Source organism: Nyctereutes procyonoides, unplaced genomic scaffold, assembly GCF_905146905.1.
Source record: "Nyctereutes procyonoides isolate TBG_1078 unplaced genomic scaffold, NYPRO_anot_genome, whole genome shotgun sequence".
Classification (NCBI taxonomy): domain Eukaryota; kingdom Metazoa; phylum Chordata; class Mammalia; order Carnivora; family Canidae; genus Nyctereutes; species Nyctereutes procyonoides.
In genome coordinates, this window is record NW_026575117.1 from 10061158 (window position 1) to 10088741 (window position 27584).

At 35.7% G+C, this 27584-nt stretch overlaps 1 long non-coding RNA gene across 1 annotated transcript in view; it reads left to right on the forward strand.

Annotated features, from left to right (window-relative positions):
• Positions 1 to 27584, forward strand: part of LOC129515366 (uncharacterized) — a 181855-nt gene that overhangs the window by 24075 nt on the left and 130196 nt on the right. The window contains exon 3 of the long non-coding RNA XR_008665572.1: positions 20619 to 20688. This is a non-coding gene — a long non-coding RNA (uncharacterized LOC129515366). The remainder of the gene's footprint in view (positions 1 to 20618; positions 20689 to 27584) is intronic.

Below are 27584 nucleotides of genomic sequence, written 5' to 3' on the forward strand. Positions count from 1 at the left end.
TAAATGATCAGGACCTTTGCTTATGAAATTTAGAAGGTAGATTTTATGCTCTGTGTTGAAAAGCACTCTTTCTTCTGCAAATACCACACATATCTGTTTCATCTATCTCTAATTCCAGAGTGAACTGATGAAAGGGAGCTGTTTTTCTCCTTAGGCATTTCCTTCGGATTATTCTGATTTCAGTATGCTAATCCTCTGTTTTTAAGTTTCTTCTACAGAAATTACATATATCTCATAGCCAGAGGATTTTTATTTCTAATTTGCAATGAGTAACAGAAGGAAAGGAATGCCTTTAGACCTAAGATCTTGTTTCCCAAGGCGTCCTTAAAAGTAACAGGGAAGGTGTGGGTTTGGGTAATGGAGTAGTGGGGGTGGGCAGAGAGAAAGTAGACATCAGAGTAAGCAGATTATCTCTAATGTTTTACAGAGTGTTAAGGTCTTTATAAATACAAACCACAGGGTAACTGGGATCTGACAGCTCTTGGAGGAGTGCCCGTGAAGAAGGAGGAGGAACAGGAGGTGTGGTTGCTAATTTCCAAAAAACAAGATGTCAGCCATTTTAATGAGAAAAATAAACCCCCACGGGGTGATAGACTAATGGCAGGGAGCAACTAGCCAGAGTGTTGGGACTAACCATTTTTCATGAAGTACTCAGACATAGACCTTTTGTGTATTTTTTCTCAAACTTGGAGAGATGTGTCCCAGTGCTTTATCAAAGATGCTGGGGTTAGACTAGAATACCAAGGAATAATTAGCTTGATGGCAGTAATCATTAAATATATAATTTTACACTTATTCCCCTATATCCTGGATGGAGTTAGGTAAAAATTTCTGTGTCATTTTCTCCCTGCATAAATAAACAAATTGTAGTGAGTGGGTCCTGAGAGATTGCAGAATTACCCTGCTTGCTACTCTTAATTTACTACACACAGAGAAAAGCCTCCCTTCCTTGAAATGCTTTAGAATTTCCTCTAAATAGAAGAGTTAATATTTAATGTTCTAGTGCATGACTGGTGTCTCAAATAAACAGAACTGGATAGTTGGTTTTGAGATTGGCCAAACTGCATGCAAAGCATGGTTTGAGGGCAAAGGAAAGCAGGCATACCTAAGTGCGTGCTGGGAGGGAGAGAGGGTTTGGGACTTGTGTCTACTTCTGCATATGCTTTTTTTTTTTTATTCTGATTTCAGTATGCTAATCCTCTATTTTTAAGTTTCATCTACAGAAATTACTTATATCTCACAGCCAGAGGATTTTATTTCTAATTTTTAAAATTTATTTCTAATTTGTAATTGAGTAGCAGAAGGTAAAGAATGCTTCTGGATTCCCTTGATGAGCAGGCTCCCAGGGCACTTATAGCACTTACCTAGGCCTGCATAAACCAACAGAGCTGACAGGGTGGCATCTAGTCCCAAACTCAAACACATTTTGCACCATCAAAGGCTTATATTCTCTAAAATAAAAGTGACAAGAAATAGAGTAAACTATCAGAATAATTCCTCCCAGCTGCAAGATTTGGAGCAAGGCGCCGTCAAAGGCACAGTGTGCCTTATCCAGTTAAGAACTCTCTCATTCTTTATGGAATTTGAGTATTAAATGAAGCCCCAAGATTTCTGGGTTCAGATTCCAGTTGTTTACTAACTAAAATAAAAGAGCCCACAAAAAACTGTTCGTGGGGCTTTGTGCTTCAAATCATTTTTACCAAACATGTTGATGAGTTAAGTATAAATGAATCAGAAACATACGGTTCACATTTCTGTGGAAATCCACAGGGTATATTAAGGGAATTAAAGGGAAATGTGTTAGGCCAAACATGTTTAAGAATTTAACAAAACCAAAATCCACCAAAAAAGTTTAACATTTTCTAGTGAGTCTGTTCCAGTTTATTCTTCTTTAAGAATGTATTTTCTCAAAAAAAAAAAGAATCTATTTTCTCTGTTGCTTTAAACTTACATTTTTATGTGATGTGATAGATCCATAAATAATATAACATGTGACAATGAATTTACCAATCTCACTCATTAGATTAATATCAAGTAATGGAATTTATCTCAGCTAATGATGCGATGCTTAGACATACTTCAAATATATTAAAAACTGTAGGGAATTTGGACCAATTGCAAAGAAACCTAAATTGTGAAATGGTGAAATTCAAGTTATAGTGAATTTAAATCCTCTTAAGTACATGAACTGTGTTAGTTTATTCATCAATATTTAGCATTGCTTAAAGTAGCATCTCCAGGTGTTTGGGGGCAGGCGAGTGTAAAAAATAAATAAAACAGACATGGATCATGCTCTCATGGAGTATACAAGACTTCAACGTAGCCTATGTTAAATTATAAACTCAGATGTTTGGTATTCCTAACTGCACAGCTTAAAGCAATTTTATAGGATTTCTTCATAAAGTGTTTCTTCCAAAGTGGAGAAGTGTCTATTACCCAAAGAAAAAAGCATGTGTGGAAGTGACACAAGTCCCTATCCCTCTCTCCCTCCCAGCACACACTTAGATATGCCTTCCTTTGCCCTGAAACCATGCTTTGCATGCAGTTTGGTCAATCTCAAAACCAACTGTCCACTTCTGTTTACTTGGGACACCAGTCATGCACTAGAACATTAAATATTAACTCTTCTTTTTTTATTTCAATATAATTTATCTTCTTATTTATTTATTTTTTTATTTATTTATTTATTTATTTATTTATTTATTTATTTATTTATTTATTCATGAGAGATTCAGAGACACAGACAGAGGGAGAAGCAGGCTCCCTGTGAGGAGCCTGATGCGGGCCTCCATCCCAGGACCCCAGGATTACAACCTGATCCAAAGGCAGATGCACAAGAACTGAGCCACCCAAGTGCCTCTAAATATTAACTATTCTATTTAGAGGAAATTCTAAAACATTTCAAGAAACTTACTTCATTGGAAATATGATTCATTGTCTAAGAAGTAATGAAAAAAGACCCCAATGATTTTAAGTATGGGAGGGCTATTAGAAAGATTTAAAAGTGAACAGCCTAATCCATTTTAATAATACAGAGTTACTTCATTAGGTTGCTATCTGTATTTGTATGCATATTTATTTCATTAAAGATTTTGTTATAAAATAGACCACAATATATTTTTAAAATTCTCAAATAACTTAAAAACAGAGATTATAAGAGCAGAAATGCTAATGGAAACAGAGAACTAAAAAAAAAGAAAAAAGAAAAAGAAAAGAAAAGAAAAAGAAAACAGAACTGTTTTCACTATGAAGATAAAATATTTCTAAGGCTGGATTACACAGATAGAATATAAAAGAAATGTGAACTTTTGAATTCTCTGTCTTTGTGCAGTTCAGACTGGTCAAATATTTTATCTTTTGCTTTTTGGTAAAATCAAAATATTTGGAATTTGAAGTGATCAGCCATCCTGAAGAAATTTAATCAACCTCCAGCACACCTGTCAGTTATAATCATTTAGAGTTAATATGTAAGACAACTTCACCTGAAATACATTTTTGGCTTCAGTTTAAGGAGGATACATTTTGCAGATGAAAACTCACTTTGCAGCAGATTTCCAAAAAAAAAAAAAAATGAATATACGTGCTTCTGTTTGTATACTACTAAGTATTTTTGTAATTTCCCTTTCCCAAAAGTACATGGTCTCTCAGACCATGTGTTTATGTTTGCAAGAAATGTCATTCTCCAACTTACTACCTAAGTGATTTCCTACTTAACTTTCAAAGACTTTCCTAACCCTGCCTCCCTCCTACCACCCAGTAAGCTATGCCTTCCTTTGCCCTCATACCATGGTTTTCATACTTTCAGCAGAGATTTTATAAGGATATATATCTCCCTGTTTATTTGATGACTGCATAGCAGTGAGTAGAAGACCATGGACACCAGACAACCTAGATTCAAATCAAAGCTAAAGGCTCTGTGATTTTGGACAATTCACTCCAATTTTGGAAGCTTTGTGTTCTCAGTTATAAGATGGGGATGATAATAGAATTTACAGGCTTTTTGTAAGTAATAAATAAGCTAATATATGTGGAAAGAGTTTAGATTTGTAAGTATTTTCCCTTATTATTCATTGTATCCACAGAATTTAATATATAATATTTCTATAATATGTATTTATTTCATAATTTATTGGTACAAATATTGCCGAAAAATCTTATGTTATTTTCTTAAAGCACAAAATAGAAACTTGACAATACATAGTTAATATTATAGAAAGATAATTTTTAATAGTACAAGTTAAAAAAAAAAGATTTGGAGGCTATCCACATTAAACAAATTAACCAGAAAACTGCTAGATCTTCAGTACATACTGCCTGGGTTCCTCCTTTGGTTTTAAATTCCCAACCTTTAGAAAAAAATGTTTACTTCTGTTTTGAATTTTTAGTAATCTAACCTGGCAAAAGAGACCTAAACAGGCTTAAATCTTAACTATTTTTTTCTTCATTTCCTCTAAAACACATGGAATATGTTTGCTTTATTGTTTTAGAGAGTTGTTTTATTGATCCTTTTATATGATCCCTTTACTAAAAAGGGTTTTGATAAAGTAGAAGAATATACTATCAATCTATTAATAATGATGATATATTATTAAGACCTGGTGTATATTTGCCTTATCAGTTTCTTGCCTTTTCACTGTGGTTTTTGATTTCTACTATCTCGGTTTAAATATTTTCCCAGTTTTTCCAGGAAATGGGTTCCCAGTGCTGGCCAGCTCCCTCCCCTTCTCTCTGTACTCCTCAAGGAAGTAACAATCATTGGGGCTGCTACCATTCATGTCATTTCTTCCCCTCGTCTTCAATTTCTCATTATATTTTGTCAAGAGAACAGCCTTTACCTTTGCTCCTTTATTCTGAAAAGTGTTTCAAGAGCCCATTATTTTCCACTGAAATATTTTCCTGTGGTTTGGCATATAATCCTTTTAGTCATTGCTAAAGCTAAAATCTCTGGCCTTACTTCTACTTATTTTTATATATGGCACCTTTAAGCCCCTTGTACTAGATTTCTATATATATTTTTTGAAGGTTTTCTGCATATAAAAGTTTTATATCCCTTTCCCCACTTTACTGTAGTGGCCTGTATTATTCTTACTCTGGTTGGTTTTAACTTGAAACATTTTCAATTGCTGGATCTTTAGCAGTTTCTTAAATATATTTCATCTCTTATAGTAAGCTTCCCAGGAGCCCCAGAAAACCAGGTCAGGATGCTTTCGTCTTTCTAGCTCTCTAATTACTCCTATCGTATTCTGAACTGGCTATTGAACTCATATTTACTTATGTTTATTTTCCGAAAAGTTGGATAAAATATGTTTATATTTCTTTTTTTCCTTGTGGCTTCTTGGTCTCAAATACTTTTTACGTAATATTAAAGTGGAACTTTGAAACCAGGAATCTTGCATTTTCTCACTCGTCACCATGGCTTTCTGAATTTCTTTTTTCATTAAATAGAAATATGTGGGCTCATCTCTTGTCCCAGGGGTATTTTTAAATAAAGAGAAAAAAAAAGCACCAATGCTAAAGTAAAGGACTGTATTCCTGTGAGGGAATTGGGAGAATAGTGACTATAGAGAATTTCCCAAATAATGTGGGGGATCAGATTTATGTAAGAGAAAACAGAAGGCCACAAAAGAGTTTAATTAAAGCAGTTAAAGATAAAGATTCTTGTACTTTGATAAAAAAAAAACTCCAAAGTTAAAAAACAAAACAAAACAACACAAACAACCAAAAACCCCTTTGTTTCTTTAAGAAAGTCATCATTCTAATACTTTACTGTTCGTAGAGGTTTTGCTATTGCAGTATGTTAACTTCTGCAAATATCACATGGCATAAATTCTCCTCCCCTCCCCTCTTCCTTTTCTCTTTCTCCACTGCCATTTTTGAAACGATTTTATTTATTTATGAGAAAGAGAGAGAGAACGAGAGAGAGAGAGAGAGAGAGAGAGAGAACAGGTGGGAGGAGAAAGGGGCAGAGGGAGAGGGAGAAGCAGACTCTCCACGGACTAGGGAGCCCTATAAGGGTCTCTATCCCAGGACTCTGAGATCATGACCTGAGCCAAAGGCAGACTTAACCAACTGAGCCTCCAGGCACCCCTTTCTACTGCCATTTAGTATCCATTATATAGGCATCTTATGCACATTGTTTTATTTAATCTTCACTATAATATTCAAATTAGACATCCTTATCCCATTTTACAAATTAGGAAATTGAGACATCAGAGCTTAATTTCTCAAACTGATTTGGTTAGAAATTGGTTTGGGGCAATTACTGAGACATATTTCTCGACACATAGGCTTTATCCTCTCTTCTGCTTCAGCAACAACAACAACAGACATTTTTAAGTGGGGAATTCTATGAAAGTCAGATGAAAGCCCTAAACTGGTAAGTCATGCAAATATTGACTGTAGTTTAGTATTAAAAGGGCTTAATGGTCAAGGGTTTGGTACTCAGGGAATTACTGTCTTGAACCTGTTTGAGAAAAGACACATGTACCACTACCAAAAAGGATATCAAGTATGGTACTAGTCACCATGCAAGGCTCTTTAGTTGATATGAGGAACTGCAGTCCAGAGATTACATTTTAACTTTGTATCCTCCAACCTAGCACATTAGCTGATGCTACCCAATAGGTATTTAATAAAAGCCAAATGAATTAATGAGCGAATAAAACAAGGTGAATGAAAGAAAGAAGAGCTCATGACTGTCATGGAATGAAACAGACAGGGGTACTGCGAACACCAACAGCTGGTCTACTGCCTGACACATTAGTGTAGTTGAGTGAATCTATAGTTTTGTGAGCTTCCTTTTAGCTAGACCTTGGAATCTACATCTACACATTAACCTGTGACTTTTTTGGCCACAAGAATGGGAATTCAGCAGTTTGCAACTGCTCATTAATTCTTCCAATGCTTCCACACACTTTGAGAAGAGAGGGAAGGGGAATTTAGGGGAATCAGAGATTCCCTACCCTCACAGCTCCATGGGTGCACTTGTGACCCCAAGGCCCTGGGAAAAGAGGAAATCTCCATGTTCCCTGCATGCTGTGGAAGGATGCTATTGTACTCCTAGAGGAAAACCAACAGAGAAAACTAGTCAGTTGTTTGCCACGCCAGGAGATGTGCACTTAGCTGTAGCAGGATCTGCTCAGATGTAGTGGACGAAGATTAGTTGCAAGCATGGACTTTGCAGCCAGAGCACCTAGCTGTGTGTTCCTACTTGTGAGTGGTGTGACCTTGGGCAAGTTACTTAATGGTGCTTCTGTTCTCTCATCTATAAAAGATGGCCAATAATTGTGTCTGTTGCATAGTACTTGAATGAGGATCAAATGAGCTAATATATATAATATGTATATTGTGGCTAAAACAGTACCTGGTGCTTATTAAGCACTGATGTGCTGGCTATTATACAAGGCAACTTTTCATAGAGGAGTAGGAAACAAATGAGAGTTAGAGTCTGTGACCCATAAAAAGATAGAAAAGAGGTAGTAGAGGGAGAGGATATATGTACTCAAATATGTAGAGAGAGGCACCATTGTTCCTGACACTGCTTTGCATTGCCTTGGCGTCTTTCCCTTGTGTCAGTCCCAAAGTCGAGCCAGGTAGAGGAGTGCACAGCTTGTGCAGGGGGAGGGGAAGAGAGAAATTTAAGAGCAGAGGGAAGGGCGGTTACTCACAATTGCCACTTGGCACTGACTTTCTAAATAGGCCTACTCAGCGGTTGGATAGGGAAAAAGGCTGGGGAGCTTCCAGATGTGTGTCAGGAAGAGGAGGAAGAAAAGTAATGACCTAGCAACCTGCGTTAGGATCATGACAGGGACATGAACTGTGATAAAAAGCTGAAAGAGCCCACAAAATAATAATAAACACTCCAGCACCATTTGTCCTCAGCACTGGATTGCAAACCACGTTTCTGTTTAAACAAATCGTTAGGAGAAGAGCTGAGAATTAAAAACTCCGCGGCCAATGTAATTCCATTAGGATTTCTCAAAGCTACCTTTCTGCAATTGAACTATATCTATACAGCACAAATAAGGGAGAAAATTTGCAATTATCCAGTTTGCTTGATCAATTCCGACAGCCAAACCGGATTATTCATTTTTGTATGATTACTTGATCCAAAAAATCCACTTGGAAGCTTGAATTATCTACTTTAGCTGTCTAAATTGATCAGATTAACCAAATTCCAATGAAGTTTTGGTTTGAATTTCATCCAGTTCTGATTTCCATATTCAATTATTTTCCACATCTGTAGCTGAGAAAAAAAACAGTGCGAAGGGAATTAAAACAATCTGAGTTAATTTAGTGATAATATAAAGCATTTTAATCTTTATTCTGCTATTACAAGAAAAGATCAAAGATTATATTTGAAATATAACCAGAGTCTGTCCCCTAGATGTACAGAGTTTGTCAAATCAGTGTAGGCAGAAATCTTTTTCTCCTTGCTCAACCATACTCTTGCATGCCCTCCATCAGGTGTTGCCTGCTGGAACCATGAGTGTCACCGAGCAGCAACTGGAACAATTGCTTGTGACACGATTAGAAGAATGTTCAGGCTCCTCTTTGTTTGCCTCTTGGAGCCTTTCCTTCTCTTCTCTCCTCTTTCTATTCCCTTTCTCTGGATTTCCTCTTTGTTTTTTCTCTTCAGTTCTCTCTCTTTTTACTCCTTCCCTGATTGCTAAGAACTCCTAGTGCTGGACGTAATTATGCTCTGCCAGAGGCATTAAGCTGGGGTTAAGATGGAGTGCTAACTGCCAAAGATTGGGGAAAAACCCAGTGGCCTAACAGGTCTTGCTGTCACATAGTCCCTAGGAAAAACTGCAATGTGATTAATTTTTCTTTGAAGTACACCTGCCTTTCCTTCTTTCCCTTCTACTTGCTCCATTTTGTGTCTTTAAGGCAGCCAAGGACGTTTTTGGCCTATGTCCACACATTTCTTCTCAGATACTTCATAGAAAACACCTATTCCCTTAATGTAAATATTTCTTCTACAAGGAAAGCATATTGATTAAAGAAAAGTCTCTACTTTCAAAATATATTCTCTTCACTGCATGTCTCTTTACCTAGACAACATCGTCTCTTTCATAGATTATTTCAGTAATCTCTTCACTGGTCTCCTTGCTCCTGATTTCGCTTCCCTGTGATCTATTCTCTGCATGGCCATCAGAGAGATTTTCTGAAACATAAGTCACATTATCATTATTTTACTCAAAATTCTTATTAGCTCCTCAGTTCGTTCAGAATAAAAGTCAACATTCATACCAAGTTTTATGGCCAAGTTTTATGCTCAGCCTCCTTGTTGACTTTTTCAACTATGCTTCTGTTTGCTCTCTCTGCCCTGGCCCATTGCTCTCCTTGCTTTCTGAGGACACAGCAAGTGAGTCCTGAGCACTTCCTCCTTCCTTTTTTTTTTTTTCTTTAATGTTTTTATTTTTATTTATTTATTTTTATTTTTTTACATATTTTTTAATTGCAGTTCAATTTGCCAACATATTGTATAACACCCAGTGCTCATCCCATCAAGTGCCTCCCTCAATGCCTGTCACCCAGTCACCCTCACCTCCCCACCCACCTCCCTTTCTACCACTCCTTGTTCGTTTCCCAGAGTTAGGAGTCTCTCATGTTCTGTCTCCCTTTCTGATATTTCCCATTCATTTTTTCTCTTTTCCCCTTTATTCCCTGTCACTATTTTTTATATTCCCCAAATGAATGAGACCATATAATGTTTGTCCTTCTTCAATTGACTTATTTCACTCAGCATAATACCCTCCAAGTCCATCCACATCGAAGCAAATGGTGGGTATTTGTCGTTTCTAATGGCTGAGTATATTCCATTGTATACATAAACCACATCTTCTTTATCCATTCATCTTTTGATGGACACCGAGGCTCTTTCCACAGTTTGGCTATTGTGAACATTGCTGCTAGAAACATCGGGGTGCAGGTGTCCCGGCGTTTCACTGCATCTGCATCTTTGGGGTAAATCCCCAGCAGTGCAATTGCTGGGTCCTAGGGCAGGTCTATTTTTAACTCTTTGAGGAACCTCCACACAGTTTTCCAGAGTGGCTGCACCAGTTCACATTCCCACCAACAGTGTAAGAGGGTTCCCCTTTCTCCGCATCCTCTCCAACATTCGTTGTTTCCTGCCTTGTTAATTTTCCTCATTCTCACTGGTGTGAGGTGGTATCTCATTGTGGTTTTGATTTGTATTTCCCTGATGGCAAGTGATGCAGAGCATTTTCTCATGTGCTTGTTGGCCATGTCTATGTCTTCCTCTATGAGTTTTCTGTTCATGTCTTTTGCCCATTTCATGATTGGATTGTTTGTTTCTTTGCTGTTGGACTTTCTCTTACACCACACACTTCCTCCTTCCTTTCCCCAACATTTTTATTCAGCTGTCTCTGTGGCTCACCCCTCACATCCTTCAAGTCTTTTCTCAAATACCTTCTTAGTGAGACTTTACTGAAAACCTTAATTAAAATTGCAGCTGCCTCAACCTTTCATATTATCTTCATGCTTCAGTTTTCTCCACACTCTTTACAACCACCACGACACAATATTTTGTACTTAGATATGTCTGGGTACCTGGCTGGCTCAGTCAGTAGAGCATGCAACTCTCGATCTCAGGGTTGTGAGTTTGAGTACCACAAACTCTGTGTGAAGAGGTTATTTAAAAATGAAATCTTAAAAAAATGATACACTCACCACAGACTTAAATATATCCTTCAGTTTTATTATTCCTTACTGGCATGGAAGCTCCTGAAGACAGATTTTTTTCTTTGCCTTTTTTTTTCCAGATTATGTCCCTAGTGCACAGAGTAGTAGTATTTGACACTTCTTAGGTATTTAATAAATATTTTTGAATGAAGAGTTATTAATTTAAATAATTTACAAGTTCATTTGCATGTAGACAACTGAGTGGGAATTTTGAAAGAGTCACTTATTAATAATTTAAGGATATATTTTCTAGACATGTTTAAAAATAAGCACCTTCCTGTGGTAATGAATATGTATCAAAGGGAAGAATGAATGGTCATTTCTCCTTCTGAATTTCATTCTTCATCTTTCTCCCCTGGCTGGGCCTGCCAGGGGAACGGGTTGAAGTCTGCTTTCTCAGTTCCAAGTAGTTACCTATTCCACTCTTTGTCACATAGTGCTGAAGTCAACTTGGTTACTATCTGTATTGTATGTTATATTCTTATGTCTTGAGTCTTTGAAGAGACATACGCCCACTGTGGATGCTTTCGTAGAAACATATAAACTACAGAAAGAAAGAAAGAACCTGAACAGACCAATAGCTAGCAAATAAATTGAAGCAATAAGAAAAAATCTCCCAACAAACAAGAGTCCAGGACCAGGTGGAAATCTTCCTCCCAGGGGAAATCTACCAAACATTTAAAGAAGAATTAATACCTATTCTCCTGAAGTTGTTTCAAACAATGGAAATGGAAGGAAAAATTCCAAACTCATTCTATGAGGCCAGCATTATCTTGATCCCCAAATCAGAAAAAGACCCTATCAAAAAGGAGAATTACAGACCAATATCCCTGATGAACATGGTGCAAAAGTTCTCACCATATTAGCCAGTAGGATCCATCAGTACATTAAAAGGGTTATTCACCATGACCAAGTGGGATTTATTCCTGTGCTGCAAGGGTAGTTCAGCATCTGCAAATCTGTGTGATACACTACATTAATGAAAGGAAGGACAAGAACCAAATGATCCTCTCAATAGATGCAGAGAAAGCATTTGACAAAATACAGCATCCTTACTTGATTAAGCCTCTCCACAGTGTAGGGATAGAGGGAACATATATAAATATTGTAAAAGCTATATATGAAAAGCCCACAGCAAATATCATTGTTAATGAAAAACAGAGCTTTTCCACTAAGGTCAGGAACATGAAAGGGATGGCCATTCTCACCACTGTTGTTCAACACAGTACTAGAAGTCCTAGCCTCAACATCAGACAATGATAAGACATAAAAGGCATCCAGATTGGCAAAGAAGATAGGGCAGACCGGTGGCTCAGTGGTTTAGCACTGCCTTCAGCCCAGAGCCTGATCCTGGAGACCCAGGATCGAGTTCCAAGCAGACTCCCTGCATGGAGTCTGCTTCTCCCTCCACCTGGTCTCTGCCTTTCTCGTTCTTTCTCTGTGTCTCTCATGAAGAAATAAATAAAATATTTTTTTTAAGTTAAGCTTTCTTCATAGATGACATGATACTGTATGTTGAAAACCCAAAAGTCTCTACCCCCAAGTTGCTAGAACTCATACAGGAATTCAGCAAAGTGACAGGATATAAAATCAATGCACAGAAATCAATTTCATTTCTATACACTAACAATGAGACAGAGGAAAGAGAAATTAAGGAATCCCTCCCATTTATAATTGCACCAAAAACTGTAAGATACCTAGGAATAAACCTAACCAAAGAGATAAAGGATCTGTACTCTGAAAACTATAGAACACTCATGAAAGAAATTGAGGAAGACACACAGATGTGGAAAAGCATTCTGTGCTCATGGATTAGAAGATCAATTTTTTTTTATGAGCGGAGAACATGCATTATTGAGGAGTAGATATAGAACAGCACATTCTACTACATGTAGGGAAGGGTTAGCTTTGGTAAAAGACCTTTACCCCTCAAGAAAACCACCAGTGAAGTTGCTTTTGGATAAACTTTAACAGTGACACTGAAACTGGCAGGGGGCTACCACTGAACATGCTTAAAATTAGCTACCCCCAACTCACAGTGAGTATAAGTATTGTACAGATGACAAGAGCAAGGCACAATGACCAGAGTCAGGATTGTGGGAAGGGCTGCACACAAAGACAGCGATGTTGGAGGAGACCAAGTTAAGAGGGGTGGCGTGTCAGAAATCAACAGCTGCCGCAAGATAGCAGGTTATAATGGGCTGGAGAGAAATTAGAGGCAGCATTTCTTCCTTTGCTTGAAACCAAAAATAGGAGAGCAGAGAACAGGGGGAATGGTGGCAAACTTCCATATCTCCTCTCAGCCCAAGACTCAGCAAAGCAGAAGATCAAATATTATTAAAATATCTATGCTACCCAGGGCAATCTACACATTCAATGAAATCCCTATCAAAATATCATCAACATTTTTCATAGAGCTAGAACAAATAATCCTAAAATTTGTATGGAACCAGAAAAGATCCCAAATAGCAAAGGAATGTTGAAAGAGAAAACCAAAGATGATAGCATCACAATTCTGGATTTCAAGCTATATTACAAAGCTGTAATCATCAAGACAGTACGGTACTGGCACAAAAACAGACACATAGATCAATGGAACAGAATAGAGAACCCAGAAATGAACTCTCAACTCTATGGTCAACTAAGCAGAGAAGAATATCCAGTGGAAAAAAAAGCAATCTCTTCAACAAATTATGGGAAAATTGGACAGCCACATGCAGAGGAATGAAGCTAGATCATTTTACACCAAACAGAAAAATAAACTCAAAATGGATGAAAAACCTAATGTGAAACAGAAATCCATCAAAATCCTAAAGGAGAACACAGGCAGCAATCTCTGTGACCTCAGCCACAACAACTTCTTGCTAGACATGTCTTCAAAGACAAGGGAAACAAAAGCAAAACAAAAATGAACTATTGGGACTTCATTATGATAAAAAGCTTTTGCACAGCAAAGAAAACAGTCGACAAAACTGAAAGACAACTTACTGAATGGGAGAAGGTATTTGCAAATGTCTTATTAGATAAAGGGCTAGTATCCAAATCTATAAAGAACATATGAAACTCAACATCCAAAAACCAAATAATCCAATCAAGAAATGGCCAGAAGATATGAACAGACATTTCTCCAAAGAAGACATACAAATGGCCAAAAGACACATGAAAAAATGCTCAACATCACTCAACATCAGGGAAATATAAATCAAAACCAGAGTGAGATACCACTCACACCAGTCAGAATGGCTAAAATTAATAAGTCAGGAAATAAAAATAAGAAAAAATAAATAAATTGCTACATTGTGTGCATGTGACATAGTATATTTAACCAATATCCTAAGTTTGAACATTTAAGTAGTTTCCAATATTTTGCAATCATAACAAAGCAATAAATAACCTCTTGCATGTATTTTCACGTCATTCAGTGTAAATTCCAGAAAGTAGAAAGGCTGAATTAAAAAACAACTATATATAGAACTTTGTTAAATACTGCCAAATTCTCCCCACACCCAAGAGTTGTGACATTTTACCTTTCCATCAGCAATATGTGAGCAGGTCTTGTCAACTATGTATTGTAATCTTTTGAGGTTTTGTCAGTACAATGGATGAAAACAGTTATCTCAGTGAGGTTTAATGTGCATTGCTCTCCCTATGAGTAAAATGAAATATCATTTATGTATTTAAAGGCCAATTATATTTTGGTCAATTATATTTTTATAGTTGTGCTTGTTTCCTGTAGCATTTATAAAATCCTCTTCCTCAATTTTCAAAGCTTTTCACATATGAGGGATATTAATATTTTAATCTGATATTTGTTGCAAATAATATTGTTTTCTGATTTTTTCTGTCATTTGTCTTTGATTAGGTTATGATGATATTTTGATTTACCATTCAAAAGTTTTTTAGTTTTGATATACTCAAATTTATCAATGTTTTATTGCATCTGAATTTTGAAAAATAGAAAGTCTTCCTCAATCCTCTGATTAATAAAGAGGAATTCGTCGACGTTTCCTTCTAGTACTTGTATGGTCTCATTTATTACATTTAGATCACTGATACATTTGGAGTTTATCTTGATTATAGCATAAGGAATAAATCTAATTTTTCCTTTTACTAAATGACTATCCCGTTATTTCAGCATCATTTTTTTACAAAGTTCTTTTTCCCATTGATTTAAGATAATGGCTTTCACATAGCAAATTTTCATATATATATTCATATTATGTGTAAGGGAATCTATTCCTAGACATGATATTCCACTTAATTGGTCTATTTATACATGCACCAGTACCATTCTTACTTAATTATAAAGCTATCTTTATTTAATACAGTAGTCATTAGCCACATTTGGCTATTTAAATTTGGCATAATTAGATATATTAAAAATCCATCTCTTTAGTTGAATTAGCTATATTTTAAGTTCATTTAGCCCCATGTGGCTAGTGGCTATCACATTGGACAATGTGGATATAGAAAATTTCCATTTAGTTATATGTGGCTAATGACTGCCATATTGGACAGTGTTGTTAAAGAGTCTGTGGTATGTTCTAAGGATTAGTACAGGTCTTTCTCCCTCATCTCTCTTCCTTTTTAATGTTTTCCTGGCTATTCTCATATATAGTAAAATGAATTTTAATATCACCTAAATCATCTATTTCCTAGTTCAAGGAAAAATTTGTTGGTATTTTGTTGGGATTATATTTAATTTATGAATTAACTTTGAGATAACTAATACAATTGATAGTGTTGAGATATACTATTTAAAAACAAGGGAGATCCTTCTATTTGTTCATGTTAGTTTTTCAGTAGTGTTTTATAGTTTTCTTCTTGTTAGTTTTGCACATTTCTTGTAAGTTAATTCCTGACTGTTCTGTTCATTTTAATGAACATGCTGCAAGAGGAATTTTCTCCTCCATTATATCTTCTATCTGATTGTTATTCATGTACAATAAGGCTTTTACTGTTTTTGTGTTTATTTTATATATATATTTTATATTTTACTATGTAACTGAATTCTTTTGTTGTTTTATTTAGTTTTATTATTTGTTTTCTACATTTTCTGTTATCTTCAAGTAATTTTTCTCTAAGTATTATGACTCTAGTTATTTTTCCTTATCTAATTGAATTGGTTAATACTTCTAGTTCCACTGTTAAATAGTAGTGGAGATGGTGGGTATCCTTGCCTATTTCTCTCCTTAATAATAATACCTATAGTTTCTCCCCCCACTCCACACTCCCTTTTAAGCAATATGCTGGGTTTAGGAAAGAAGCATTTATATCCTTTCATATTAAGGAAGTAGCCTTTAGTAGGCTTAATTAGGAATGGATATTGAATGTTATTAAAAGTTTTATCAGTGTTTATGTAGATAATTATATTATTTTCTCTTTAAATTTATTAATGTAGTAGATTACATAACTAGATTTCCTAACATTGGATAATTCTTACACTTCTGATATAAATCCCATCAATTGGTCATGTTGAATTATTTTCTTAACGTGGTTTGGAAGTCTTGGTAAAATTTCATGTATTATTTTTGTATTAGTATTAATAAATGTATTGGTCTGTAATTTTCATTTTTGTGCTATAATTATTACATAGGTATTGATGTTACTTTTTTATAAACATAATTTAGAGGTTTTCTTTCATTTTTCATGATCTGAGATATTTTATGTAGTATTGGGACTATCTGGTTGTCAGCAACTGTATAGGTCTGTAATTTTTCCCTATTTATAAGCTAACAAGTTAGCTTGTTCCTGTCTCATGGATGTTGGTAGAGGACATGAACTTCTTAGATCAGAGACAAAGAACTTTATTGGCAAAAGCAGCAGCCAGAGCTCCATTTTCCCATCAATCCATTGTAAATCCCACAGAGGCAATGCTGGTGGGCTTATTAGAAGATTGGCTACAATCATAGTAGGTTGCCTTACAAGAGAGGAGCACTGAGCTTGGGAGAACCCCTGCTTCTATAGCAAGCAAAAACCAATCTACTCTTTCGCTGGAAGAGTTACTTGATTCATCAAAGCTGGCCTAGAAACAATATCCAGAGAAATGGCTCAAGTAAGGAATGGTCAGGGTCTTGGATCCTTGGCATACTTAGCAAGAATGTTCAGGGAAGCTTAGAATCCATGGAAGATTCCTGCTCCCAATATTGTTATCTAAATGTATGGTAGAATTTTCCTAAGAAACCATCTGGTCCTGTTACATTTTTGTGGAGTCATTTTTGATAATTTTCTCTCTTTCTTTTCTGGATATCAATCATACTAAGCTTACCTTGTGTCCTGGAGATAATTTTCATAAACTGTATTTTCTTAAGAAATTATCCATTTTATCTAGGTTTTCAAATTTATTTTCATAGAGATGTGAAAAAGTTTGCCATGACCTTTAAACTTTCCTCTTTGTCAATATTTTTTTCCCAATGTAATTTCTTACATTTTTGTGCTCTCTCCCCTTTTACCTCAATCCATTTAGCTAGTGATTTCTGTATTTTGTTGAATCCCAAAGAACCAGGATTTTAATTAACTGAATCTATTTTTCCCACTTCTTTATCTCTTTAATTTCTGCTTTATCATTATTTCCTTCTTGAACTTTCTTTGTTTACTATTTTGGCATCTTTTAGGTTAAGAGTTTATTTCACTTATTTTCATTCTTTTATTCTGTAGTTATAGATGTTTAAGGTGTTACATTTTGTTCCCATCACTTTTTACATTATATCCTATAGATTCTGATATGTTGTAATTTTATCCTCGTTTTTCAGAAACTTTGTAATCCTGTTTACATTTCCCCTTCTACTCCAAAGTCTTTCCTAATAGGTTTTAAAATTTCAAGGTGAAGGTCCTTTGATTTTGAATTTGTTTCTATTTTTTATTTCATTATAGTTAGAGTATTATTAGTGGTATTTTATTTTGTGAATTTATAGATGTTTTCTTTGTGATCCTAATATATGTTCAATTTTTGTAAATATTCTGCCATTGAGAAGAGGGATATTTGTATTACTGAGGGATATTTGTATACTGAGGTATAGAAGAAGATATATTCATTATGTAGCAGTAAAATCTACCTTATTAATTATGTTGGTTAAGTTTCTTATTTTGTGTTCACCTGGCTTGTCATGTCTTGGGAGTGATATATTAAAATCTCCTATGATTTGTGTGTTTCTTTCTATCCATACTTGCATCTTTTGTAATTTGCTCATTGCTTTGCCTTTTGGAGTCACTTTAATATCACTTTTTAATATCATAGAATTCAGCTTTACTTACTAAGTCGAATTGAAAACATTTTTTCTGGGATACCTGGGTGGTTCAGTGGTTGAGCATCTGCCTTTGGCTCAGGTCATGATCCCAGGGTCCTGGGATCCAGTCCCTCATCAGGCTCCCTGCATGGAGCCTGCTTCTCCTTCTTCCTATGTCGCTGCCCCTCTCTCTCTCTCTATGTCTCTCATGAATAAATAAATAAAATCTCTTAAAAAAGAAAAAAACACTGTTTCTTTTAGTGACTTAATCTTTTTCACATTTATTGATTTTACTGATATTATTTGGTCTTGACTCCTATTATATAATTTTGCTTTAATTTAATATATATTATACCCTGCTTGTTTCTTTTATGAGGCACATCTCTTTAATCTCTTTTGGAAATTTTTAAAAGAAGGGTTCACATGTCTGGTGCCCCAAAATTAAAAGACAACCTTTGTAATGGGAGAAAATATATGCAATTCAACAGCAAAAAAAAAAAAAAAAAATCCAACTTAAAAATGGGCAGAGAAACTGAATGTACAAACTTTCAGGTATAAGATGAATGAGGTCTAAGGAGCTAATGTAAAACATGTTGACAATAGTTGATTACAGTCAAAAATTGAAATTTACTAAGAGAGTACATCTTAAATGCTCTTGCTAAAATATATATATATATATATATATATTTATATAGTGATGGATATGTTAATTAACTAGATGAGAGGATCCCTTCACAATGTATAGCTATATCAGATCACCATGATGCACACTTTAAGTATCTCATCATTTTATATATCAATTTTACCACAATAAAGTTGAAATTTTTAAAAAGTAAAATTAAATAAATAAATAGGATTTTTCTTTTGTTGCCCAAATGGTTCACTTAGTGTCCATATCTTTTACAGTGCCTTTAATGCCCCTTTTATCATTTTCATTCTGGTTTATAAGTTTTAGTTTTAATCTTTTAACTCCCACTTAGTACTTATGGAAAAATCAATTATCATATTCTACTATCTACTTTATTGGAACATATAACAGTTTCATACTATTCTTGGACTCATAGACTCATCCTTGTTTTCATTCTAGATCTGCAGTTATACATATTAAATGTTCACTTTCGGTCCTTTTGCCAAAGTCTCTCCAGTCATCTTTTGGTTAGATGAAGTCCCTTCTCTTACAGATTTCTCAGAAAGAGTTTTTCAATGCAATGTTACCTTAGCTTTTATATATTTAAAACAATTTTTCTATCTCTGTGAAACTAGAAGAGTTCTATTGTACATAAAAACATCTTTGGTTCATATTTTCTTGAATTTCTTAAAAATGCTGTGTCACTATTATTATGCTTTGATGTTGCCTTAGAGAAGCTTTATGCTACTCTAATTTTATTGCCCTTGTAATTTGTTCCTTTTGCCTGAAGGTCCTGAAGAATTTTTCTTTTAATTTAAAGTTGTATAGTTTTACTATATAGTTATACTATCTTATAATTGATCATTCTGAGTCATTTTTCCTTATATTCTTGTGGTTAAACTTTTCAATACATAGGGCTAGATTATCTCTTATTTGTGGGACATTTTCTGATATTATTGCATTAATTGTTAGCTGTATTCCATGGTTTTGTTACATATGTGTTTAATCTTTGTACTCTTTCATTTCAGTGCTTTTAAACTGAGTTATTTTTACTTTTTACTTAATTTTCATTCTATTGTTTTTGCTTTGGTTTTCTTCAATGCTCTTTGTTATGTTTTCATTCAAATTTCATTTAGATGTTCTTTGGTACCTTAAAAAATTATTCTAAATTTCTGATATGGTTTTATCTTTTACCTTAATATCTTTTAAGGTGTCAGTCAATTGACATTTCATTTTCCCTAATATTGTTGTCCATGTTGACATTAGTTTTTAAATGTCCAATTTTTAAGTCCTTAATTGCTTGTTTTCACTTATTCAATTCAGTTTGGAGTGCTGTATTACAATAATTCATAATTGTTTCATAAATTTTCACTCAGCAAAATAAATCTGATTCTAAACTTCTACTTTTTTCAAAAAGTAGGTTCACATGGTGTTTGACTGCCTTTTCCTAATTATAATAATATTGTAGGGCAGCCCGGGTGGCCCAGCGGTTTAGTGCTGCCTTCAGCCCCGGTGTGATCCTGGAGACCTGGGATCGAGTCCCACGTCAGGCTCCCTGCATGGAACCTGCTTCTCTGTCTGCCTGTGTCTCTGCCTCTCTCTCTGTGTCTCATGAATAAATAAATAAAATATTAAAAAAATAATATTGTAGATAGAAGTTCTAGTTTAGTAGCAACCTTTCTCTTGGAACAGTGAAGCCTAATTTTTATTGTTGGTGGTAGGAATGGGTAGAGGCTGGCATGTTTTGTGACTTGTTTTTGTTTTATAGGATCCTAGATTTTCCTCTTACTTCCTTCTTTTCCTCTTACTGCCACTTGTACAAAGGTAACGAGTCTCTCTGTCTTTGTGTGTGTATCCCCTAGAATCACCTGCATCTGCAGGGCTCCCACCTCTGGGTCTCATTCACTTTCAGGATGCCTCCCTACAGTAGGTGCTATCAGTTGCCAAGTCTAAACCTGTAGTTTAATGCATAATGATAGGTATTCCTAGAATAATGATTTTTTGCCCCCTGTATTCTACCTTTGTCCTCAACCATTTCCTTTCTTCTTTTCTACAAGGTCTCTAAAACCCTTGCTGCCAGTGTTTGGACCAAGAGGCTGGCAGCTATGATGGGAGCTCTGGTAGAAGGTCAGTTGGAATTTCATGTTTATTTTTATATTTGTAGGGATTTCAAATTCATGGTCTTTGTTGTCTCCTATTATGGTTGAAAGTATGGCCCATGTGTGAGATTATTTGTGCTTTTTTTTTTCCTTGGATCTTACAGATTTTTAGATTTATGCAACAGTTTGGATGCTATTATCCCCTAGAATCTCTTTGAAGGGTGAAAAGCATTTTTTTAAAATTGTTATGATTATCCTATTCTAGATGCAGCAAGAAAAGGAAAACCACCAAACCAGCAAAGAAAGAAGTAGGAAAACTAATATTCTTGTTTAATAAATACTTATTGAGTACCTTCAGTGCACAAGGCACTGAAGATAGAGTAATCATCTAGACAGACAAGGCCTGTGCCTTCACTAGCGTATGTTCCTCTGGGAGAACAGATATAAAATAAATATATAGTGTGATGTTAAGAGATGCTAAGGACTATAAAAATTAAGCACAGTAGTGGATAAAAAGTAAAGTAGTAAAGTAGGTAGTGCCATGATATTTAGTTTAGCCAGGCTTTCTCTGATAAGATGACATTTGCCTAAGACTAGACTTGAAGTCATCTAAATATTTGAAGGAATGGATTATTTAGGTAGAGAAAACAGCATATCTAAAAGGCCCTGAGGTTGGGACAAACTTGATGTGTCTGAGGTGTGGAAGAAGATAGAAAAACTGGAGCTGAGATTGTGGGAAAAAGTGTATTACAGGATAAAGTTAGAGAAGCAGGCAGTAGCCAGATCAAGTAGAGTTCTTGTAGCCATGATAAGTTTTGGACTTTGTTTTAGGTGTAATGGGAAGCCATTAAAGGCATTTAGCTGGGAAAGTAATAGAATCGATTTACATGTTAAAGGGATAGCTGAGGCTTCTGGGTCTAGTATATACTGACCAAGGAAAGAGAAAATGCTGGAAGATGAGTTTCCATACGGCTGGCTCTATATAACACTAATAACTGGACTTCTAACTTGCTCTTGACATCAAGTCATTATTTTGTGGCATGATTCTTACAACTGGATATTTGTCTTTCCCCCTTGCATGATTACACACAGACATTGCTGAATTGTGCAATCCCCCCATGCTTTCTGTATCACACCTGTGGCTTATGGGAAAGTTGAAATGTTGAACTGACTTTCCATTTTTGTGACTATGCACTAGTTGCTTTCCCAAAGATACCTCTGAAGTTCACTACCTGACCCTTGATAGTAAACATTGACTAATCAAAGGTTCTTTATTACTGTGTTCTCATCTACTAGTATGTTCTGTGATCTCAGCTTTATCTTTTGATACCAACAATTTCTTCTGGACATCACAGTCTCTGCTCAGTGTCTCAATGGATCAATAGTCTTTGTTCTCTCCCACTTTCCCATTGTTCCTTCTCAAAAGTAAACACATCCAGTCTCTTGAGCTCCATCTGCACACATGCTGTCATTCCTCCTGTGACCAGCCACATCATACTTAAGAGATAGCAATGATTGTTGTCCATTCATTCACTCAACAAATATTTATTGAACATGAACTAAATGTCACACCCTGTACCAGATACTTTGGTATCTGTACTCACAATCCCTGTCCTAACTGTGTTTAAAGTCTAGTAGGAGTTGCAAACAAATAAAGAAGAAATGTCTTTAATGAGAGGAGTACCATGTACAATAAGGAAGTCAGAAAGGTATTCCAAGAAAAAAATAGTGTTTACCTGAAATTTCAAAGGTGAAAATGATATGTTCAGGGGGAGAGGGGATCCAGTATAAGCCAGACTGTTTGAGGTATTTACAGTAGGGCAAATAGCGTGAGAAAACTATGACACATTTGAGGAATGTAGAAAGATCAATATGAAGGAGCGGGAAGTATGAGGGATGAAGTGATGATTACAGTATTTTCATTACTACTCATATATCTTTTTTTGCTGAATAAATTAATACCTGAAACGGTCTTCATTTTTACCCCATGTAAAATTGGAATTAATTCATCTGTGCAACCTCTAAAGCCCATGGCTTGGCTTGAAATCATGGGCTGCAGAGCAGATATCTTATCATCCTACTTTTTAAGACATAAATCAGTAACTCTTCCTTATGAAGGGGAAGTCTTGTTCTCTTTCATTAGGAAAAGCTTCACAAATCTCAAATATGTTTATTTATTTTCTCCAAACTCTGCCTGTACAAACAGGACCTATGTTAGGGTCCCCAGAGGCCAGGCTGGGCACAGACTGGAGTGCTTCTGGCCAGTGGATGTAAGAGCAAGTTGCTCCAGTAGATCCAAAGATGGAACCAAAATCAAAAGCCAGGAATTCAGGATAAGGGCTCAACCTAAAAGGGCAAGACATAGGGGCAGAACCCACCATTTATCCAAGAATAAGGCATTTGGATATGAGGCAAGTGAGTACTAGACTAAAATGCGATTTGGACAAAAGAGTGGGAGTGGATCCTGGACATACTCCATGAAATGTTGGAGTAGCCCCAGGGACATTTTTATAGGGCACATATGGTCTCAGCTGTGAGTGAGGAAGAAGCTGTTAAGGGCTAAGCTAGTCCTTAAGGAGGTCTCAGTCTTTTTTGGGGTAAACATATGTGAGAACAAAAAAAATTATAGTGCAATCTGAGAAGTTCTATAATCAAGGCATATGCCAAGTGGGAGCAAGTTTTAGGGTTTTAATGAAGACTTCATAAGCATGGCATTTGAAAGATTGGTAAGAGTTAGTTGGTTGGGAAAAGGTAAGGAAAACCTGAGAAAAGCAAATAACATGGGCCAGGACTGATGTAGAAAGAGCAGTGTGTTGCATTCAAGAATCCACGGCTGAAAAGAAAATTAAAAAAAAAAAAGAATACAGGGCTGGATTGTAGAGCCATAACTTGTATGGAATGTGCCAAAAGCATGTTGGGACTTCTTAAGTACAAACTAGTAAAGATGGAGTAATCCTGGCACAGGTAGGGCTAAGATTCAGGAAATAAACCCATACTGTTGACTTCAGAAGGCTCATTTGCTGCTGTCTGGGTTGGTAGTGATGTGCTAAAGAATCTAGCCTATTGAATAGAACACGACAACAAGAATCTCAAGGTGGTGGTGATAACAAAGCGCCCTCCGTGTAGGTGACTAAGATGGGTCAGATTTCAAGCCACTAGTGAAAATCCAGTTATGTGGCTTTTGCTCTGGAGTTATGGGGTTCTATGAATGTATCCAAGTAAGCTGACCTTTTTGATAAGGCTGGAGTCCTGGTGATAGAAGTGGGCGGTAAACTAGGAAATTAAATATTGGAAGGTCAGTGAGAAAGCTGAATCTTGTGGGCTTGTGCATGTTGGAAGTTAAACTAGGATATACCAGTTGCCAATCTTAGGGCAACAAGACTAGTTCATAAGGGTCTAATCCCCCAGAAAAGGTATAACTGGGTCATGCAGGATTTATTCCAAACCTGGTCAGGGCTGAATCTTTGGAGTAAAAAACTCTTAAGACCTATGGCTGAATAGGAGCTGAACAGGCTGTGAATTATATTGATCAAAGAGCTTGCTGTCATAAGAAAGCTGGGCTTTATCTGTTGAGTCACTGGGAACCTTTGTAGAATTTTGAGAAGTAATCAAACATAACATTTATTTTTAAAAGATGACTCTGGAGGTGATATGGAGAGCCTGGAAACTTAGAATCTCATCCGGAGGCTTTTGCCTAATTATAAGCTATGTAGTAATGATTTGAATGGAGTCTGTGACAATGGGAGGCATAAATAGAGAAATAGCAATTTGTTCCTTTATAAATTATTTATTCTTAAAAAGACATGACTTAAGACTTTTTGAAAAGGCAATTGTATTACATGTGTTCTTTTACCTACAAATTCAGCTTCACATGTAAATGGAAAGATGTATTCTTTGTATATGTATCCATTTTTCTCCTGAACCCATATTAAAACCCTTTTATTCATTGGATAATACTCTGGGCCATCATTTTTTAAGACTTGGCTGTGTTAGTTCCTGATAAAATATTGACCCTTAAGCTGTCAGTTTTTTTCTTCTCAGCATGAATGAAATCAGGTAATACATTTGGAATGAGTGATGAGTAGATGTATAAAGATCTTGGTCCCAGAGACAAAAGCAAAGGCACCTGCTATGTTCCTAGATAAGGAGACTAAGGTTACTGAGCATGAAGGTTTGTGGCTACTTCAAAGTCTTGGCCAGGTAATATAATAAGGCCAGGAAAACCTTCCACTAGAAAGGGATTTTAGGCAAATTGAGTTTCATGAGATGATTTGGAAAGTTTTCATCAAGTGCACATGCAGAGATTCCAATAGCAAGTGATAATGGACTCCTAGAAGCTCTTCACATGCATTGTATTTGTACTAGATAATTCACACAAGAGAGAGGAGATGAGCTAAGCCCAGTATTAATTTCAAGCCACCTCCCTTTTTGTTTAAAGGAAACCCATGCTGCTTTATAGAGTTGTCAAGTTTGACTGAATTTTGTCTATTTGTTTAATTAGCATCCATCCTAAATGTCAGGTAGTTTGTCTAAACTAAGGCAAATGGTCTTTTTGTTGTTTTCTTTTTTCTTTATCTTATTATTCTTATGGATCATACTTACGTGCCAGTGAATATAGAGCAGTGTTGGTAAGCATGTTGCATTTGACATCTTTTTGCCCTTTTTGCTGTAGGTGTACATAATTAAAGGACATTGACTATTCTATTTCCAGTACACATTGTAGACAATTATTCTGTCCCCTTCTTCTTTCCAAGAATTAAACATCTTAAAATACCTTCAATTCACAAAGTGAGGAAAAAATTTCTCTATACTTTCAAAGGTGAAAGTATATACATTAGAGTGTTTGACTCAAACATTTCCATCAAAATCTATTTTGCTACTCATACAAAACCAGGAATTAAACACAGCTCCAAGGGAGAATGAATAAAGTCCAAGTGAAACTCAAGAAAAATTTGAACTCATTGTCTTTGAAGCAGCCATGATGCTTAGAGGAAGATCTAGGGATTTTTATGTTTTATTTCAGGATATTTAATAACAAGTAAAAAGCATCCAAGAGTGTTTCAGAATGCAAAAAGTTAATCATTGTGGCAAATTTCATAGTACAGGGGCATCAGCTACCCATGAACTTTGGAATACTATTTCTACACTTACAGAGTTCCTTGCAGTTAATCCTAATTTCCAAGGTAGATTCCCTTTCTGTTGGAAACAAACATTTAATCAGGTTTCTAGAAATCAGATGCATCTGGGGAAGACTTCAGTTTGGAACTGAATTATGTAGAGAAAACTGATGGATGTGATGCCTCCATGTTTCAGAGTGGACTGTGGCAGAACTGTTAATAGCAGCTTACTGAATCTCTAGCTTCCTTATTTTGGCAGAGGCATCAGCTTCCTGGGTGGGCCAGTTGGGAGTGTGATTCTGGGAGTCATTCCTGGAACTTAGCCTAAAGTCTGTTTCCTTGGCCTCGCGATGATTCTGTGAGCCACCCAAATCTCATAATAAACCCTTTATCCTTAAAGTTACTGGAGTAGATTCTGTTATCACAACTAAGAATATTAGTATATCTGATAATTGCTTTTGTAGGATTGACAACACTGGCAGCCACTTTCAACTGGGAACAAACCAAATCATTTAACAAGAACACGGGCATGAAGGAAAATGTTTTTGAAAGAGAGAGTGATCTAACTAGTTTTGACTATATTAACTTAATGTTGTATGGTCAACAATATTATTTGAACCTCTGAATGATGACGACTTCTATTTATCTCATATAAAATAAAGCCCCTATTGTGATTTAGAATACCGAAATTGAAATATTTTAAAATAGAGATATTTTGACATTAGCATTTTGATGGTGGTATCTTATTTTTTCAAAATGATAATCTCTGACATTGCTTCTTTAACATGTTGATTAGAGCCCAAGATAGTATATGTTTGTGTAGAGATACAAAACCAGGAAATAAACACAGCTCCAAGGGAGAATGAATAAAGTCCAAGTGAAACTCAAGAAAAATTTGAACTCATTGTATATGAGATAGTATAGTATATGTTTGTGTAGAGAGTAAAACATTCTTTGGGCACAGGAAAAAAAAATCCACAAAACTACACACAAATGCCTTTGTTCCACACCAGCCCTCTTGAATCTGAAATTCTGGTACCAACACCCAGACCCTCCCTGCTTTTTTAACAAAATTGCAAGTTCAATTTGCATACTAAACTACTAGGATGAGTGTTTTAGAATACTGAGAGAAAATTATTTTTAGATAACTCTAATGCATTTATTTTAGTATTGTTAGAATTTGTTAATACATTGTCAATCCAGTTTTGGGTCCTAAAATTTTCACTCTAAAAGTTAAACACCATGTATCAAAAAGATGTTGTTCCTCTCTCAGAGATGAAATTTTAATAGTTTTTCCAACTATCTTTTAAAATTCACAGCCAATAGTTTAAATATTCAAAACAAACAAAAATTCAGCTCTTACCCGGTCTCCTTTTTGAGCCATTTTACTGGTCGGTACAGTAGGAAAAATCATCCAGAGGAATCTGGAGCAATTTGTAATTTTTTTCTATTTAATTTAACATTTCTTGAACACTTGTGGGTACTAGTCATTGTGCTAGACTCTAGATGTGAAATTAAATAAATAAAATAAAGGAGGCTACAGTCCAGGAGGAGATGGGCACATAGATAGATTTGATTCATTATGCTAAGAGTTGTGATAGGGGTCTGTACACAGTGTTTTAGAAGCATAGACCAGTAATTCTCATGCTTGGGCAAACACTGGAATCCCTTGCAATGCTTTAGAAAGTACTGATGCCTGGCTTCTCTTCTAGAATGTGTAATGTTATCACTCTGAGATATGTGGCCCGGGCATAGAAAGCTTCCCTGCTGACTCTACTGTGCAGCTAAGTGGAGAATCAAGGTTCAA